The sequence below is a fragment of the Hyaena hyaena genome, unplaced genomic scaffold (genome assembly GCF_003009895.1).
Source record: "Hyaena hyaena isolate Hyena2069 unplaced genomic scaffold, ASM300989v1 scaffold_399, whole genome shotgun sequence".
NCBI lineage: Eukaryota > Metazoa > Chordata > Mammalia > Carnivora > Hyaenidae > Hyaena > Hyaena hyaena.
In genome coordinates this window covers 1,671,040-1,688,468 of record NW_024081033.1, presented here as the reverse complement: position 1 = coordinate 1,688,468, position 17,429 = coordinate 1,671,040, and the positions used below count along the sequence as shown (strand labels likewise).

At 51.1% G+C, this 17,429-nt stretch overlaps 2 long non-coding RNA genes across 3 annotated transcripts; both read left to right on the top strand.

The window, feature by feature from the left end:
• The first annotated feature begins 5,175 nt into the window (after positions 1–5,175).
• LOC120245047 lies at positions 5,176–10,413 on the top strand. Its single transcript, XR_005531696.1, has 2 exons — positions 5,176–5,499; positions 7,669–10,413. It is a non-coding gene; the product is annotated as an uncharacterized LOC120245047 (long non-coding RNA).
• Positions 10,414–11,968: 1,555 nt separating this feature from the next.
• Positions 11,969–16,982, top strand: LOC120245027. 2 transcript variants are annotated; one of them, XR_005531687.1, is made up of 4 exons: positions 11,969–12,682; positions 12,818–13,110; positions 15,562–15,683; positions 15,932–16,982. It is a non-coding gene; the product is annotated as an uncharacterized LOC120245027 (long non-coding RNA). The 2 variants fall into 2 exon arrangements; XR_005531686.1 differs by having other exon boundaries at positions 15,562–16,982.
• The last annotated feature ends 447 nt before the right edge of the window (positions 16,983–17,429 follow it).

The following is a 17,429-nucleotide window of genomic DNA, read 5'->3' as shown; positions in this document are numbered from 1 at the left end:
GGGACAGACGAGGCGAAGGGAAGGAGCCTTGGGCCTCTGAGCTGCATTTTCCCCAGAGAGAAAATGAGACTATTTTAAATTATAGCCATGAGGGTTGAAAGAAACCACACATGTGAAAGTTCCAGCGTAATGAAGTAGCACCAAGGAGGCATGCCGATGTCTGCTGAATTCGATTTTGATGAACAGGACAATTGAGGCACCGGTTGAGAGGCCTGGAACCGTGGAGGAGAACGGAGTCTAGGTGGAAGGGAGGTGGTGAGGAACCTAGTAAAACACAGTTCTGTGTTACGTCGGGCTCAGTTACTTCAGCCCTGTCCCCTGATAAAAGACCAAATACTCCCTGTCCTCAAAAATTAACTCTAGTCGGAGAGCTTACCAACTAATGGCAGCTATGGACTGAGTCGCACAGTCCCGATTATTCGACACTGGAGTAGAATAAGTACGGTCACAAGGCAGATCCACATTTAACTTTTCATGTAAGTGCTAAAAATCAAAATTTTCTGAGAAGGTTCCAGAGAGATTAAAGCACAGTGTAAAATAATCTTTTTTTTTTTTTTTTTTTTTTGACAGGTAGCATCTAGTACTTAAAAGCATCATCCACGTGAGCTTGGAAGACACCTTTTTTTCAATTCTACACACTGATTACAAAAGCAGTTTAAGGTTAAGGCAGTGAAATCGAAGGGAGGCAAGCGGTGATAATAGTTTGACCCTGGAACCCTTCCATCACTTCATCTCAAAAGAATAAAGGAAAATGCTGACTTCCCCCACCCTGTCCACCCCACAGAAAGGCCCATTTATTTTCAGAGAAATGAGGTGTGGGGCTGTAAGTGAGCAAAGTGAGCAAGAGGAGGGGTGCTCTGACTTCAAACATGGTCGCCATATCTCCGGACCTTCCTTTTGGGGGGTGAAGGGCCAGCTCTTACAAGCATGGTGGGCTCTGGGGTCCCAGGTGTAAACTCCGATGTACCCATCACAAGGACCATGCACAGAGGGCAGCACTGTTCCAGAGAACTCCCATCAGCACACTGGCTGATGCAGTTTGGATCCCGAAGTTCAATCTAACATCAGCATTTGATCACCACTTACACCACAGCTTTTGTGCCTATAACTTGAGACATTGACCTAATTTTTAAAAATACTCTTTTAATGTTTATTCATTTTTGAGAGACCGAGTGTGACTGGGGGAGGGGCAGAGAGAGAGAGAGGGAGACACAGAATCGGAAGCAGGCTCCAGGCTCTGGGCTGTCAGCACAGGGCCTGACGCGGGGCTCGAACCCACAACCGTTGACGTCATCACCTGAGCCGAAGCCTGGCGCTTGACCCACGGAGCACCCAGGCGCCCCGACACTCACCTCATTCTTAAATGCATTCCTCTTTTGAAAAACGTGAGCCCTCTGGATTGGAGCGTGGGTGGGTACACGTTGCCTGCACTCTGTGTGTTTGCAAATGTTGGTCCATCTAGGGAACACGGGGGCTGCAGGCTCCAAAATTTTCTGCTCGGGAGAGTGGGGGATATCACGGGGGCTTCAAAGGCCCCTCTTCCCACAATCTACCTCTTGTCCAGTGACAGCAGTTCTGGGTCACCAGAGGTCTTAATCCTCAGATCCCATTTTGCTACCTGAAATTTGGGGGATGCGGTAGGGAGAGGTGGGGGGCCGGGGTGGCTCTTCATTTTGTTGTTTTCTTCCTCTTGCAGCTCGCTGTGAAATGAGGTCTCAGCCAGCCTCTCACCAAAAGAAATTGCTCATTGGGAAGCAGCGCCACCTGGTGGGGGACAAGGATGATGCAAGCAAACGGATGGTCTTTCCCACTGACCTAATTTAGAGAAAATTGAACGTAAGACAGAAAAGATTTGCGATTGTAAGCCTGTGCCCCAAACCTTAGAGAATGCAGGCAGCTGGCCATAAAGGTAACTTGAGCCGTCTCCCCTTCAGTGACCACGGTCTACGTTTGTTGCAAACATCTTAGACGTTTGCCGGAACTGCACAGTTTCCTCTGCACTTTCCCCTGTGCTCATTGATCAGTGCAGTGTGAAGGGTATGGGATCTTCCTCCTTCCAGTCTTACAGGTCAGAAACTTGGGGTTCAGAAGCGGTGAGTGCCACAGACACGCCGGTGTCCTCATTGGTGACAGGCCCCAGCTTCACATTGGTGCTGTATCTCACGTGCTGCTTCCTGCCCCCACTGGCCCTTCTCCGCCCAACCAGGGGCAGTGACCTGTTAAGCCGTGGAAAATGAGAGAGACCCATGGTCTTAAGTCACCCCGGGGGGCCCCTGGATGGCTGAGAGAGGACAGGGCCCGGTCCTGGTCCGCCCGAACGTCTCTTCTCTGTGTCTCACTGAGGGCCTTGAAGATGCGGGATGAGGGAAGAGGTTTCCAGAGATGGGAAACCCCAGGACTTTCAGAACTGGGCTTTAAGAATCTGCCTGTCTCAGATAAATTCAGGGAGCAGCAACTCTCACCTATTCCAGGGTTTTAAACACGTGCAAATACCTCTCTTGGAACACCGAGCTTTTAATTATCCCCAGGTGTCTCGATAAATTGAGCATTATGCAAATACTCCCTTCGTTGTAAGCCTCCATATTATGGAACTGCAGAAATGACAGAGGAGAAATGAAGTCGCAGGGCAAGTGGAAAAGACACATAACTGCTGATGTTTTTAAAGCTCCGACACGTAGACCGTCCCGAGCACTGCCTCTACTACCATCTACCGTCACTCACAATCCAAAGGCCAAGAATGACAGCAGCAAAGTCACCTTCAAGCAGGAGCAGTGCCAGTCACACCCACCCCCAAAGCTTTTCCGAATGCTAAGAATGCCACCAACTTACCGGGTAGTCCCTTAGTGCTCATTCATGCGTATCAGGGGTGAGTCTTGTTTGTAACCTGGCACGTCAGTTGTGTGCTAGGTGCCTTCATCAAGGACGCGTGTATACAAGAGGTGGCATCGATCGTGATTTTGTTCCCAGGTCCCACCCACGGTACACATGACCTTTCTCAGGCTTATTTACGGAGCGGGAATAACATTCGCTCTCTAAAATAGTTACAGGGATTAAATCCGGCAAAAGTGTGACACACAGTAGGTGCTCAAGAAACTCATGATCGCTAAAACCTTAATGCCCATCAGAGGCCAAGATACCATTAGCTCATGTAAACATCCAGCAAGCCTGCGAGGTTGTAATCTGCCCGTTTTTACACTTGGAGAGCTTGCACAGAGGCTAAGTACCCAAGGGCACAGAGCAGGTCCGTGACACAGTGGGATTGGAACCCACGGCCCTCCCCCCCGCCACCCCGCTGCTTTGTGTCCATGTCACAGGATTTCTGTAGGCCCGTCCGTGTGATGCTACAGAGCTTCCGGCGACAGGTCAGGCAAGGGGGACTCTCGGGCATCTTAACCCTTAACCTCTGCCATCTTGGAAGAGCCGGCCCTCCTCGACCTTTCTTTGTCTTACCTGAAAGCTGAGTGCTCGGTTGGGAAAGGGTGGTAGAAATTGAACTAAATGATCTCAAGATTCTGTGACTTGAGGCTTGCTTTTTTCACTTTATTATCAAAGTTTTATAATTCTTTGCCTTTACGCTTACTTTTGGCTTAACCGACTTGAAGGCCTTGTTGGGTGGGGTCAGGAACACAAACCCCAACCCCAACTGTGTCCGTGTGCTGTTGGGAGGCGAGGCTATTTTCCCGGCCTTTCGGAGCAGAGTTCCGAGAGAAAGCCTCAGGGGAGGCTGACCAGTCACTAGATGGCAGCACGAACGGGGTTCTGGCTGTGGGCCATCCACCTGAAGAGTAATTTCTCTTCCTCCTAACCCGTTAGCGTGACGTTTCTGGGTTCTTCTCTACTCGTAAAGTTTTCATTTGCGGGGCCTTTGAGTCAAAAAAATAAAGCTCATGTATTTAAAATATATATGGTAATAAAGTCTTGTGCCAGAGGACACAGGGTTAAACATAGCTCACAGTCTGGCAACACGGAAGGTCCACAGTTAAGGTCCCTGACACGTGCAAAGTATATGAAATTCAGATTTCAGTGTCCACAAATAAAGTGTATGGGAGCACAGCCACCCATTTATGTACCACGATGGCTGCTTTCGTCCTACGATGGCAAAGTGGAACAGTTACACCAGAGCCTGAAATATTTACAGTCTGAAAAAAAGCTGGCAGACCCCCGACCTCTATCAATCTCATCTTTGAGGTTCCCCAGTGTGTGAGTGGAGGGATTTGCTCTCTGTGCCTTCGGGGCTGTGTTTTCTTAGCGCAATCAAAGCGTCTGGTGCCTGAGCAGGCCTGCACACATTTAGGCAGCCACTTAGCAAACTCCTCTTGGCTGGGACCTCAGAGGGGACGAAGGGGCGTAACTAGCCACGACGGGGTGACAGGCATGGGGTCACAGGGACTGGAGAGGTGAACTCTGCCTGCCAAGAATTGGGGAAGGATTTTCAAAGGCCACAACGTCTTCATTGGACCGAGAAGGAAGAAGTCGGATGTTCCTTGTGGGGGAGGGGATGGCGCGCGGTGACGAAGGAGGAGCAGGTCTATCCCGCACCTGGGAGGGAGGCAGAAGCAGGTGGCAAAGAAAATCACGAGTTGTTTTGCTCAGTGGTGAACTTGTGGCGCCTGAGTGACGTGTGTCCGTCCCGTGGTGGCCTCAGAGTGTGGCGTCGGATCAGCCGCAGCAGTCACCTGCAGGGTTTAAATAACAACACGGGTCCCTGGCCTCGCCCTTCCCCAAACTCAGATCTACAGAACGGAAGTCCCCAAGTTTAGGGGGTGGGAACAAAGCAGAGCCATCGAAGAAGGTTGAGAGTGAGAATTCAGAAGATGGACAGCGGGGTGTGCCCTGAATGACACCCCCCCACCCCCACCCCCACCCCCACCCCCCAAAAGAACTGGCTATCACTGGCAGGCACAGCCTGCATCAGGAATTGGGGGTGGGGGGGCGTTGCCCGGGCTAGGCCGATGTTTCGTAGAGGACGGGCGCGGGGTGGGAGAGGGTGGGAGACGGACCAGTGGCCTCTCCCCTTCGGGGACACGGGGGCGCCGGGCTTAATTCCGCCCGGCTTAACGGGAGTCCTGGGCGCTGGGGAAGTCGCACTGCCGGGCTCGGCTGGGGGTGCGCAGCGCGGTCGCGAGACCCTCTCTATCGCCGTAGGGAGCGGGGAGGGGGAGGGGAGGGCGGAGAGCGGGGCTTCCCCGCCGAGACCCTGCGTGGCTCCAACGCCGCGACCCGACTCTGCGGCCTCTGCGGCCTCTCCCCTTCCTCCCGTCGCTCGGCGGCCGGCAGGGGGCGCTGCCGCGGCTGCGGGCCTAGTTCCCGGCGATCCCAGGACGCCCTCACCTGGCCCACGAGCTACCACTGAGCCTCACACCTCCTGGGGACGGGAAAGAATCCCCGGACCACCGGAGCAGCTGTCTTTTTACGCGCTGGGCGTGATGCTGGAGCAGCGAGGCCTACAGGGAAGCCGCGTCTGACTCTGCTCCGGTGGATTTCTGCAACTAGGAAAAGGTGAGTGGCTGAACTTGGCCTTCAGGACCGCAGGGGTGAGGGGAGAGGGGGCAGCTTGCCTAACACAGGGGCGCGAATTCCATTTCTGGGGCCACGAATTCTAGGTCTGGTTGACACCGCTAGGCAAGCACTTTCCAAGCATTTCAGAAGCATCTATTTACTAACAAACAAATGATATCAGAAGTCTGTTTTTAGGGAGGTTCCTGGACAGTCTTTTAAATGCAGCCTCATTGCTAACTTTCTTTAAAGGCAATATGACATAGCGATCGTCAAAGACTAATTTGAATCCTGAACCGGCCACGTGAGCTGGAGCCTCTGAGGCAAGCTCCCTTCTCTGTAGGTACAGGTTGCGGGCTGTCCATGGGGCACCGTGAGGGTTAACACCTGCAAGCTCAGTGCGGTCCCTGGCACACGGGGAGCTCGGACACATCGTTACATTTCCTTCAGCAGTGCTTTCCTATTCAAAACCTGCCTTCCTGTTCTAGGGCCTTTCAAAATTAGGAATGCCTCTTTTCTGTGGCCTAGACTGCACTTCGTTCTGTTTCTGTTAGCTGTTTTTGTTTCATACACTCATCTACCTGTGTTTTATAGCTTTCCTTTTTATAATGGATGAGCCAACATGGAAACTTGATTACTAAGGTCCATAGTTTACGTTAGGGTTCGCTGTTGTGTTGTGCATTCTGTGGGTTTTGACAAATGTATGACATTTATCCACCACTGTAGTATCTTACAGAATAGTTTCCCTGCCCCCCACCCCCACCCTGGGCTCTGCCTACTCATCCTTCCCTCCCATCCCCAGCAACCACTGATCATTCTCTCGTCTCCATGGTTTTGCCTTTTCCAGAATGTCATCTAGTCGGAATCCTACAGCATGTAGCCTTTTCAGATCGCCCTGTAAAGAATTCACATTTAAGGTTCCTCCGTGTCTGTTCATGAAATGATAGTTCACTTCACTTTTTGCTGAAGAACCTGTTTTCTGGATGGACTGCAGTGAAGGGTATCTTGGTTGCTCACAGGATTTGGTGACGATGAATAAAACTGCTCTAAGCATCGTGTGCAGGGTTTGTGTGGATGTACGTTTTCAACTTATGAGTAAATACCAAAGAGTGCAATCATTGAGCTGTATGTAAGATATGTTTAGCTTTATAAGAAACTGTCAAACTGTCTTCCATTTTATATGACTTCCATTTTGCATCCCCCCTTCCCCCCAGCAGTGAATGGAAGTTCCTGTTGCTCCAAGGCCTCACCAGCACCTCGTGCTGTCAGTGTTTTGGATTTTAGCCCTTCTAGTAAGCAAGTAGTAGCATATATCGTATGAATCTGCAGTTGCTTAGTGACATATGCGGAGCGTCTTTTCATATGTTTGTTTGCCATCTTGTTTCGTGAGGTGTCTGTTCAGATCTTTTGCTGATTTTTAAAAGCTGGGTTGTTTGTCTTCTCATGCTGAGTTTTAGGAGTTCTGTGTATATTTTGGATGTTAATCCTTCGTCCGATACAAGTTTTAAAAATCTTTTTCTCCTTGATTTTTGTTCTCTTAATGCTTTGTTCTTTCCATTGCAATGAAATGGAAACGTGGGAATATTAAGAGACCGAAATCAGTCAGAGGGTTTCATGCTGTCTTTACACTTGTCTGGTGCCACAGCAGTCAGAGCCTGGTGGCATTTCCTAGTCCCTTTATCGATGTGCCAGGAGTGGGCTCCTCAGCGCTTGCTGGATCCTTGACCAGAGCTGGCACAGATCACCTGGCCGTGGGTGTAGACCCTGGAGGCTCCCAAATCACTTCTGGGGAGGGACAGCCAGGCACTTTCAGAGGGCTTGGCCACTGCTCACCCCTTTTATTCTTTGCTCAGAAGACAGAAATCATGGGCCTCCAGTGACGTGCCCCCCCCACCCCATAACTTCTTCAACCTTATTTGGGACACAAAGGCCGAGTTCCTCCGGGATTTATTTATAGAGACACACATGGTAAAAGAAGAAGTAAGCCAGGTTTTAAATGCAGGCATCGAGCAGGGGCTGCAGGTGCAACCTGTTGCTCTTCAGTGCAGATGTGACACCTTTCTGGAACACACACACACACACACACACACACACACACACACAGACCTTCGGAAAGCCTTGGCAAAACAAAAGACAATAAGCTAGACCATGAATCCTGTCTGCTTCCCACAGGACGGGAAATCAGTGCTCGGCGGTGAAAGGGAAGTTCAGCTCTGCGGAGGAACTTTGCCCACGGGTCTCCAGAACACTCCTCCCACCCCACCCACCTCATGACAGACCGGGCAATGTCCTAACGCTCCCGAGTCACAGAGTGTCCGAGGCTCTGAAGCTCAGTGTGAAAATACGCTCGTGTTCAGCTACATTGAAAAGCATGGCGAAGAGAAGGTGAAGTCCTCTGCGGTGTGTACAGCCCTGGGAAAATAAATCATTGTGCCCAGCTGGTTCGGAATCCCAGCTGCCTCCTAAAGCCAACTTTCGGCCTGATGGCAAGTGGAGGTGCGTTTGCTCTGGCAAACATGGCAGTCATTCTCGATGGAGTACAGTTGGAAAATCCAGGGAAACAGAGTGAGGTGGGTCAGGGGCTTCTCCAGGAGCCTTCCGAGCGCCATTTGGGGGGGGCCTGTGAAACGTGGACCCCAGGGCCCACCAGGCCCCACTGTGCAGCATGCCCAGGGGGTGGGGGGCTGAGCAGGGGGCATCTCATAGGCTTCCGGGCTGCTCAGATGTGCACTGATTTTGAAAATCATGAAGTTAAAAGCACAGAGTTTAGAAACCTTAAAACTTGGATTTAAATGCAATGTCCTAAGGCTTCAGAATAGCCAAGTATCTTCTCTGCAGTTCAATATTCATTGAACGTTAATTAATTCAACACTAATTGTGGGCCTACAGTGTCGCCTCATAATTCCTTGAACCTTATGTGGGACACGAAAGACTGAGTTCCTCCTTGTATTTATAGAGATATGGAGTAAAGGACAAGTAAGCCAATTTTTAAGCTGAGGCTTCCATTAGGGTTTACACTATTCTTGTGACTTTGAACAAATATATAAATACCTTAATTTGTATCTGCAAAATGGATATAAATGGTGCCGGTACCCGTACAGCTACCGAAGGTACTGAGGCTGAAGTGTTTGCAACATGCACTAAAACATACGAGAGCTTCTCTGAAGATGAGGAAAAGGGTTTCAGAAAATACAGAATGTCTCCCTCTTCTGCTACTTTATTTCACGGGAGGTAATAATAATGATTAGCTTTTGGTCCTTATCATGAGCCGGGCATTATTTTAAGCACTCCATGCATTATTTACTCCTCAAACAATGCTTTGAAATAGGTTATAATTATACCCATTTTATAGATGAAGAAACTGAGGCAAAGAAAGGTGAAGCAGCTGGCCTGTGGTCATACAGCCAGTAAGTTGCCAAGTCAGGGTTTGAACGTGGGAACTCAGAGCCTGGGGCTTTCTTGCCTCTTTGGGCCTGCAGCCTGATAGTAAACTGAAGGAGGAACATCGAAGTCCACTTCCTGAGCAACAGGAAGTTCCCCTTTAGCAACCATATGGTAAGAATGTCCAAATAATTATTATTCTGGAGCCCACAGCAGAGCAAAAGGTTTTCTCTGATGAGAGTTAACAAAGGTGATTCAGTGGACAAAAGAGTGGTCTTTTCAACAAATGGTACTGAAACCATTGGATTTCCATATTCCAAAAACTGAAGAATTCTCACCTTGTACCTTATGCAAAGTAATGCATTTAATGGTCTGTTTTGAGTTAAATGGACCATTTACATCAAAATGAAAAAAAAATCTATAAATTTACAGATGAAAACATAGTGAAAAAAACCTTTCTGACTTTGGGCTAGGCCAAGATTTCTTAGGTGCTCCACTGAAAACATGATCCCACAAGAGACTGAATTAAACTGGGCTTCCTCAGAATTAAAACTCTGCTCTTTGAAAAACATTCAGAAATTAAAAAGACAAGGAATCAAACAGGAGAAAATATTCACACATCATGTATTTGATAAGGGACTTGCATCTAGAATGCATAAAGAACCTTAAAAACTCAGTGATAAGAAAACAACATAATACAAAATGGGCGAAAGACATGAACACATCACCGAAGAAGATATACCTATGTCAAATGAAAAGATACTCATCATGATGAGACAGCAGGGAAATAAAAATTAAACCTACAATGAGATACCCCTACAGACCCATCAGAATGGCTAAAATTAGAGACTGGCCATACCTCTTGTTGGCCAGTTTGTGGAGAAAGGGGCAAGAATGTACGATGATACAACCACTTTGGAGACGTTTGCCTGTGTTAACAAGGTAAACAAAACACTGACCATGATCCAGCCATTCTACTTTTAGGAATTTACCCAAGAGAAATGAAAGCATATGTCTCTACAAAGATTTGTGCAAGAATGATCAGCAGCTTTATGTGTTCATGGGGAAAAAGTGGAAACCACTGAAAAATCCATCCACAGGCGACACTGTGGCAATTCCACATAATTAACTATTATTCAGCAATAAAATGAAACCAACGGACACAACATGGGTGAATCTCAAAATAATTTTGTTGAATAAAGGAAGCCAGACCCCCTCCCATATACAGAAAGCATGATCCCATTTACATTACATCCTAAGACGTGCAAGCTAATCTCTAATGAGAGAAAGGGGATCAGTGCTTGCCTGAGTGTGTATATCAGGGGCATCAACAGAGGGATATGAAGAGGGGGGGCATGAGGAAACTTCTGGACATGCTCCATATAGTTACTATGGTGATTGTGGTAATGCTTTCACAGATACACATGTCAAAACATCAATGTTTACACTTCACGTGCAGTTCATTGATGCCTTTTACACTTCAGAATAGTTGTTGAAACTTTTAACTGTTTAAATAAAATTTAAAATTCAGCTGTACTAGCCGTATTTCCGGTGCTCAAGAGCCCCATGTGGCCAGTGGCCGCCATCTTGGATGCGAACACTCCCATCACAGGAGAAGGTCCTACTGACCAGCACCTCCTCTTCCAGGCTGGCACCAAGTTCTACCAACAAAGACCATTTCTTCTGGCCAAAGAGCCCACTGCCCCTTTTGTCTACAGAGCAAAATGGATGCTAGAGGGGAGGGACATTTGTCACAGGCAATCGTCTGCCATCAGGACAGGCCGTTAGAAAGGGGCCGGGTGGTAGGTGCTGCTGAGGTAGGGAAACCTCAGGAGGAGCTCTGAGGCGGGGGGAACCTGCAAGTGACTGGGGAGGAGGAGGGGGAGGAGGGGGAGGAGGGGGGAGGGGTGCAGAGGTAGCACTGACAAATGGCAGGATGGAGAAAGCTCCATCTCCTCTGACGGTGGATCTTTTGTTCCAACTGGACGAGGGAAACAAGACCCTAGACGGGAAGGGATGGGCCCAGGTTGCAACAGGATTAAATACAAAAAGCCATAGTCCGGAGAAGCCGGGCCTCGTGATGCTGGGAATCTAGGTTTGGGTGATTAGGAAACTTAAGTAGAAAGTGTAATCGTGTGAGGAACGTGGAGCGCGCCCCTTTCTTCAGTCGTACCTTGGTTTCTAGTTGTGCTTCTCAGACTCCGTGTACCTTTAGGCAATCCACCTGTTCACTGTGGCCTGGGGACCCACAGCCCCTCCTGAGACGGATGTGTTTAAGCGTGTGACATCGGGGACACAGAATTACAAAGAAATCTGGGGGTATTAAAAGGCAGTTTTGTGCCCAGAGCCTCATTGTTGGGGGCCCGGAACCTCACTGCAGGCGCAATGAGGCCCCTCGTTGAATCTGTCCTGGCCATTCGGCAATTCTCACCCGGGTTCCAGAATGCAACGGAGAGAAGAGTTTGGCTTCTCCAGAAATCGGGACTTTTTTTTGCATGTAGGGAAGGAGTGGAGAGAACAGAGGACCCCTCCTCCCCCCAGCCCTCCCCAAGTGCACTGCAGGGTCCTCTCAGCCTGGTCTGCGACCAAGTTCGGGCTCCAACTCCTCCTCCTCCAATATGTGTATTTGAAAATATCCATTTGACAAAAATATGTTGGGGCGGAGGCCTCAGTGCAGCACTGGGATGAGACCCTCAGGAGGAACCGCACGGGACCGAGGGTCGCCTTGGGTTTGAGGACACAGGGGCTGGAGGGGGCAGGTGGCCGGGGGTCGCCACCCCAGAGCCTCCCGGGGGGGGGGTGTGCCATCGGGGTGGGGGTGGAGGGAGGTGGAAGGCAGCCGGGGGTCTTGGGGTTGCCTGGCTCTGCGGCTGCGGGAGCGGCAAGGTGGGTGCCTGGGTGTGAGACTCCCCGCGGCTTGATCCCCAGGACACCCCTGTTCCCTGCGGGGACACCCCTGTTCGCCTCTCCAAGTCGCTTTTAGCAATGAGAGAGGCTTCCAGGGGAGGCCACCTCGGGGGGCGGGGAAGGGGGGTCGGGGAGTGCTGTGATGCCAGGATGGAGATGCTAAGTGTCCAGAAAAGTGCTGGCGACAGCCCGGCCCCACCTGGGATCGCCCCTGCTGGAGGCCGACGGGCCACCTGGAGCCGGTCCCCGCCTCCCGGAGCCCATCCCAGAGTGAGGAGGTGGCCGCCAGCCCCGCGCCTTCTACCCTCACCTGTGAGTGTGCGTCTGCAGGGGAGGGGAGGAGGGACCCCTGCCAAGAGGCTGGAGAGACGCAGCTTTCCCCAGGGCTGGTGGTCTTGAAGGTGCTCCCCGGTGCCCGTCAGCCGGGTCCCCAGGGCCTCAGCGGAGGGGCCGGGGCCCAGACTGGCAGGCAGCCCAGTGAGGCCCGGAAATCTTCCCTGTCTGTATCTTCTCCCCTTCTGCACCACCCCCCTCCCCAGGAGCCCGCCCATCCGCGCGGGTTTGGACTCTCAGCGTTTGGCCCCCGCCGTGAGTCGAGGAGGGAGAGACTGGCCCCGGGAATAGCTGCGTATCAGGAAGTGTGTTGCACGGGTAGGTACCGGGTCCGTGCTGGGTGAAGTGGGGACCCCCTCCCCCCACCGCCTCCCCGGTTCCCTCTGCGCTCCTCTGCAGTCCAGAAATGATGCTTCTCCGAGTGGACGGTTTAACCGCAGGCCTGGTACGAAGAAGCCATGAGGGCTTCACACCCCTGGATGTCTTCCCGACTGAGACGAGAAAAGGCCCTTCTGAGCCATCAGCTTCCTTCGAACGAGCAGATGGAAAGGCAGCAAAAAACAAAGTAAAAGCAAATGGCCTCATTCATCTATTTTTAAAATGATACTTGTGAAACACGAAGACTTGTTCGAAAACAGTTTTTTAAAGAGTAAACAGTTAAAGCCCCTGGTCTCAGAGCCCGTCTTAACTCTCTCCCCAGGGATAAGCTGTTGTGTGAAGTGTGACCACCTCCTCCCAAGTCGCCACACCTGCAGGCCCTTCCAGAGGCGGCCGCTGCTCTCACCTCATCGCCACAGATTCCATTTGTCTGTTCGTGTGTCCGTTAGCGTCTCCAGCACTTTCTGTGGGAGCTCATTCCCGTCTTCCAGGCCTCAGCTCAAGCATCACCTCCCCCCCTTCCGTGTCCCTACCCTGTCCCTGTTTTTCAGAGCACGTCACAGTTTGCAGTTTCTGTTGGTTTGCACGTGTACAGTTCTTCTCCCCAACTAGAAGGTAAGTGGCCCCTTCCAGTCACCGCTGTCCCCTGCGCCCGTAGTGCAGTGTCTAGTGTGTGTAGACGATCAGTAGGTATTTATTCAGTGAGTGAATATGTGAGCAAATGAAAGGACACGATGCCCCAGGTATGTCTGTACGGTCCTGAGTCTAGCACTATTTATAGTTTGCCCAAACGCTGGCCTCTGCCTGAGGCCAAAGACAAAATTCACCAAATTCAGATGTGAAGACAGAGGAATCCTGGAGCTGTTGCAGCCTGCCTGCAGGCAGAAAGCGGGCCCCTTCTCACCCTGTGTAACAGGATTGCTTTCTCCGCCGGACCCGGGCTTTCGCTGCGTGCTGCACAATCAGTGTTTTATGAAACAGCTGGCTTGGGCTTCAAAAGGCTCTCACCAGTGACAATCTTTACTGAAGGGAGAGAGAGGGGGCTGGTTTTTTTTTTTTTTAATGTTTTATTTATTTCTGAGAGAGAGAGAGAGACAGCGTGAGCAGGGGAGGGTCAGAAAGAGAGAGGGAGTCACAGACTGAAACAGGCTCCAGGCTCTGAGCTAACGCGAGGCTCGAACCCATGAACCGTGAGATCATGACCTGAGCCGAAGTCAGACACTTAACTGACTGAGCCACCCAGGCACCCCAAGAGGATGCTGTTTTTAAAACTTCCTTTATATTTTGTTATGTTTTAAAAGTCAGCACATAACTTCTTAAAACATTTTAATTGTGGTGAAATACACTTAACATGAAATTTACCACTGGAAGACTTTTTTAAGGAAACATACAGTCTGGCAGTGTTCACTACATTCACATCAGGCAACAAATCCCTGAGCTGTTTCCATCTGGAAAACTGGACCTCTGTAGCCATTAAGCAGCTCCCCTTTCCCCTCCCCACCCCGCCCAAATCTGCAGCTACCACCATCGAACTTTCTGTCTCTGTGAAGTTGATTGCTCTCCCGTTAAGTGGAGTCTGCTATTGAGGATTCAATATTTGTCTTAGCGCCTGGTTTCTTTCACTTAGCAACATGTCGCCAAAGGACACCGTGTTGTAGCGTGTGTCGGAATTTCCTTCCGTATTAAGGCTGAATAACATGCCGGTGAATGTGTGTGCCCCATTTCACCTTTCCTTTCATTCCTCCATGGAAACTCGGGTTGCTTCTGCCTTTGGCAGAATAAGGCTGCTGTAAATAAAGCAGAGTATCTCTTTGACGCCCTGCCTTCAATTATTTGGGGCATGGATCCACATGGGAGTTGCTGGATCATATGAGAGTTCTGCTTGTAATTTTTTGAGGCACCGCTGTGCTGTTTTCCAGAGCGTGGCATCGTTTCACATTCCTGCCAGCAGTGGATAAGTATTCTGATGTCTCCACGTCCTTGCTGACACTTGATATTATCTAGTTTCTGGAGAGTGGCCATCGTAATGGGGGTGAGGTGATAGATCATGGTGGTTTTGATTGGAATCCCCCTGATAGCAGGTGATGTTGAGAGCATCTTCTCCCATGCTTGCTGGCCATTCATATGTCTTCTTTGGAGAAATGTCTTTGGAGAAATGTTCAAATCCTGTGTCCATTTTGTAATCAGCATGGTTTTGTTGGTGGTGGTGGTTACTGAGCGCATATTACTTTTAAAATCAGAAAAGAATTTATAAAGAAAGGGGGAGAGAGCACACAGGAGGCCAATCAGGAGAGTGTAGTGGTTAAAAGCCTGGGCTCTGAAATTAGAACGTTCAGTCACCATAATTGTTGAGGGCCTTCTATGTAAGTCAGGATAAGCTAGCTAACACGTGCCCCTGAAAGCTCAGCGACCCAATACAATAACAGACTTGCTCGCTTTCCTCAAGTTCGATGTGGCCTGAGGTGGAAAAAGGTTGGAAGTTAGGGAGGGTCAGTAAGTCGTCCAGGGACTCTGTCATGTAGTCATTTAGGGACCTACGCTGCATCCATCCTGTGGCCCTGACGTCCACCACATGTGGCCTCCAAGGTCACATCGGGAGGGGATGAAAGGGAAAATTACACAAGGGTAACTTTTTATGGACCAGTCTTTGCCTGTATTACTTCAGTCTAATCTTGTTTTTTTGTTTTTTTGGTTTTTTTTAATATTTTTATTTATTTCTAGGAGAGAGAGAGAGAGACAGCGTGAGCAGGGGAGGGTCAGAGAGCGAGGGAGTCACAGACTGAAACAGGCTCCAGGCTCCGAGCTGGCAGTCAGCACAGAGCCCGACTCGGGGCTCGAACCCACGAACCGCGAGATCATGACCTGAGCGAAAGTCGGACGCTTAACCGACTAAGCCACCCAGGCGCCCCAGCGTCAGTCTAATCTTGTAATACGGCCCCACCCACTACAAAGGAGACTGGGAAACCTCCTTTTCCTGTGTGCCCGGGAGGAAGAGCAATTGCGGCATCTCTGCAGCACTACATCCCTTTGGTCACCAGACCATCTCATTCTCCTTCCCGCACACAGAAACGGCCCCTTCCCTCGGGAGACAGCCCAAAGCCGTGTCCAGGATCTGCAGATCACGTACGCTCTTCTCCCTTGGGGCCACACGCCACTCTCATGTTCTGGTGACCAACCAACTAAGGGGGGTAAGTTGTCTGCCCCACACCCCACACCCAACACACAGTTGTGAAGTAAAAATACTGAAACTCCCACTGAGAAAAGGGAGGGTGCGGTAGCCCCTGGTCCAGAGAAGCGACAGTCTCCTTGCTGTGAGACAGGCTTTGTGAGGGCTCCCTGCTCCGGGAAGGGTGATGTGCCCCGATCAGGTTCGGGCCTGACCTCTGAAGGGCAGGCTCTGCCCATTTCTCTCCTTGATCTCATCCTCACCTCAGAGGAGTCTTTCCTTCCCGATGACCGCCCCTGACTACACCTGAAGAGTTCTCTGAGGAGGAAGCCCTTCCCCTTGACGACATCCAGCTCTCGGAGCTGTCCGCCTTGCGCGCATGTCTGCCAGAGTCAAAGAAGTTTTTAAGGGTGACTTCATGATGTCCCTGGCGCTAATTCTCTAGAAGGTTATGGGCTTAATGAGGTAGAGAGAGCTGTGCAAAGGGCAGGCCTACTGGAAACCCACACAGAGATGGGTTGGACACAGGAGCCTGGCCCGTGGGGGGCAGTGCAGCCTGGAGAGGGACACTGGGGAGCCATCGCCACATCGCTGGCCTTTATCAGCAGGCCGGCGCATGTAGACAGGCCAGGGAAGAGGTCCAAAGACCGAGCCCTGGGTCACTCCAGCGGCCGGAGAGGTGGCGAGGCGCCCACTAGCAGGTGAAAGGAAGGGCCTGGGAGGAGGTGAAAATCCAGAAAAGTGTGGTGTCCGGGAAGACAGGTGACAAACGTGTCTCAAGGCAGGTGTGCTGATGGGTCACTAAGGTGGCCCAGCTGTCCTGGGCCTCCATCTGTCCTGGGCCTCCACCTGTCCTTGGCCTCCACTTGTCCTGGGCCTTGAGCTGTCCTGGGGCTCCAGCTGTCCTGGGCCTCCACCTGACCTGGCCTCCATCTGTCCTGGCCTCTAGCTGTCCTGGGCCTCCAGCTGTCCTGGGCCTCCAGCTTGCAGATGGCAGATGGAGGGACTTCTCAGCCTCTGTAGCTGCACGATAAGTCTTTCTATAGATCTACATAGATCCTGCTGGGTCTGTGTGGCCACCCCTGACAATTACAGGGCATCCTGGGAAGAGAAGGGGGAGGCGTGGTGGGCTTAGGGAGGAAGGAGGGGCGATGTGCTGGAAGAGCAAGGGGAAAACCTGGCCCGTGCTGGCCCGGAGGGGAGGACAGGCGTCACCTGAGCGGCCCCCAGCTGCTGTGCCCTCAGGACCGAGCCTGGTTTGGCCTGAGTGTGAAGGTGAAGAGCGCATTCAGGGAAGAGGCTGTAAATGTAGGAAGCCTGGGAATCGGGGGGGGGGGGGCGGTCCCAGAGGGGGCACGGACTTCATGTACTGGGGGACGGGCTTTGGGCCTCAGATATTTAGTGGATACATTTGTCCTTCCTCAAAGAGGACAAGAAACACGCAGGGTCACAAGGCTCCTCAGTGACAGGGGTGCCATCCTGATACCAGAGCCCAGACTCTCCCTGTGTCCCAGGCTTCTTAGCAGGAAACCCAGGAGTCGCTTGTCTGCCTCCTGTTCCAGAAAACCCTAGGACTCCAATCATCTTCCCTTTCCTACAAGGAGACCCTAGGTCAGTGGTTTAAACCCTCTGGGCTCACAGATCTCTCCAAGATGTTGGACAAAAATCTGTGGATTTACATGCCCACAAGGTGTCACCCGCTGTTTCTGGGGGTCATGGGTTTTCTGAAACCCATCCAGAGCCCTCAGGTGGGCACACCCCGCCCTCT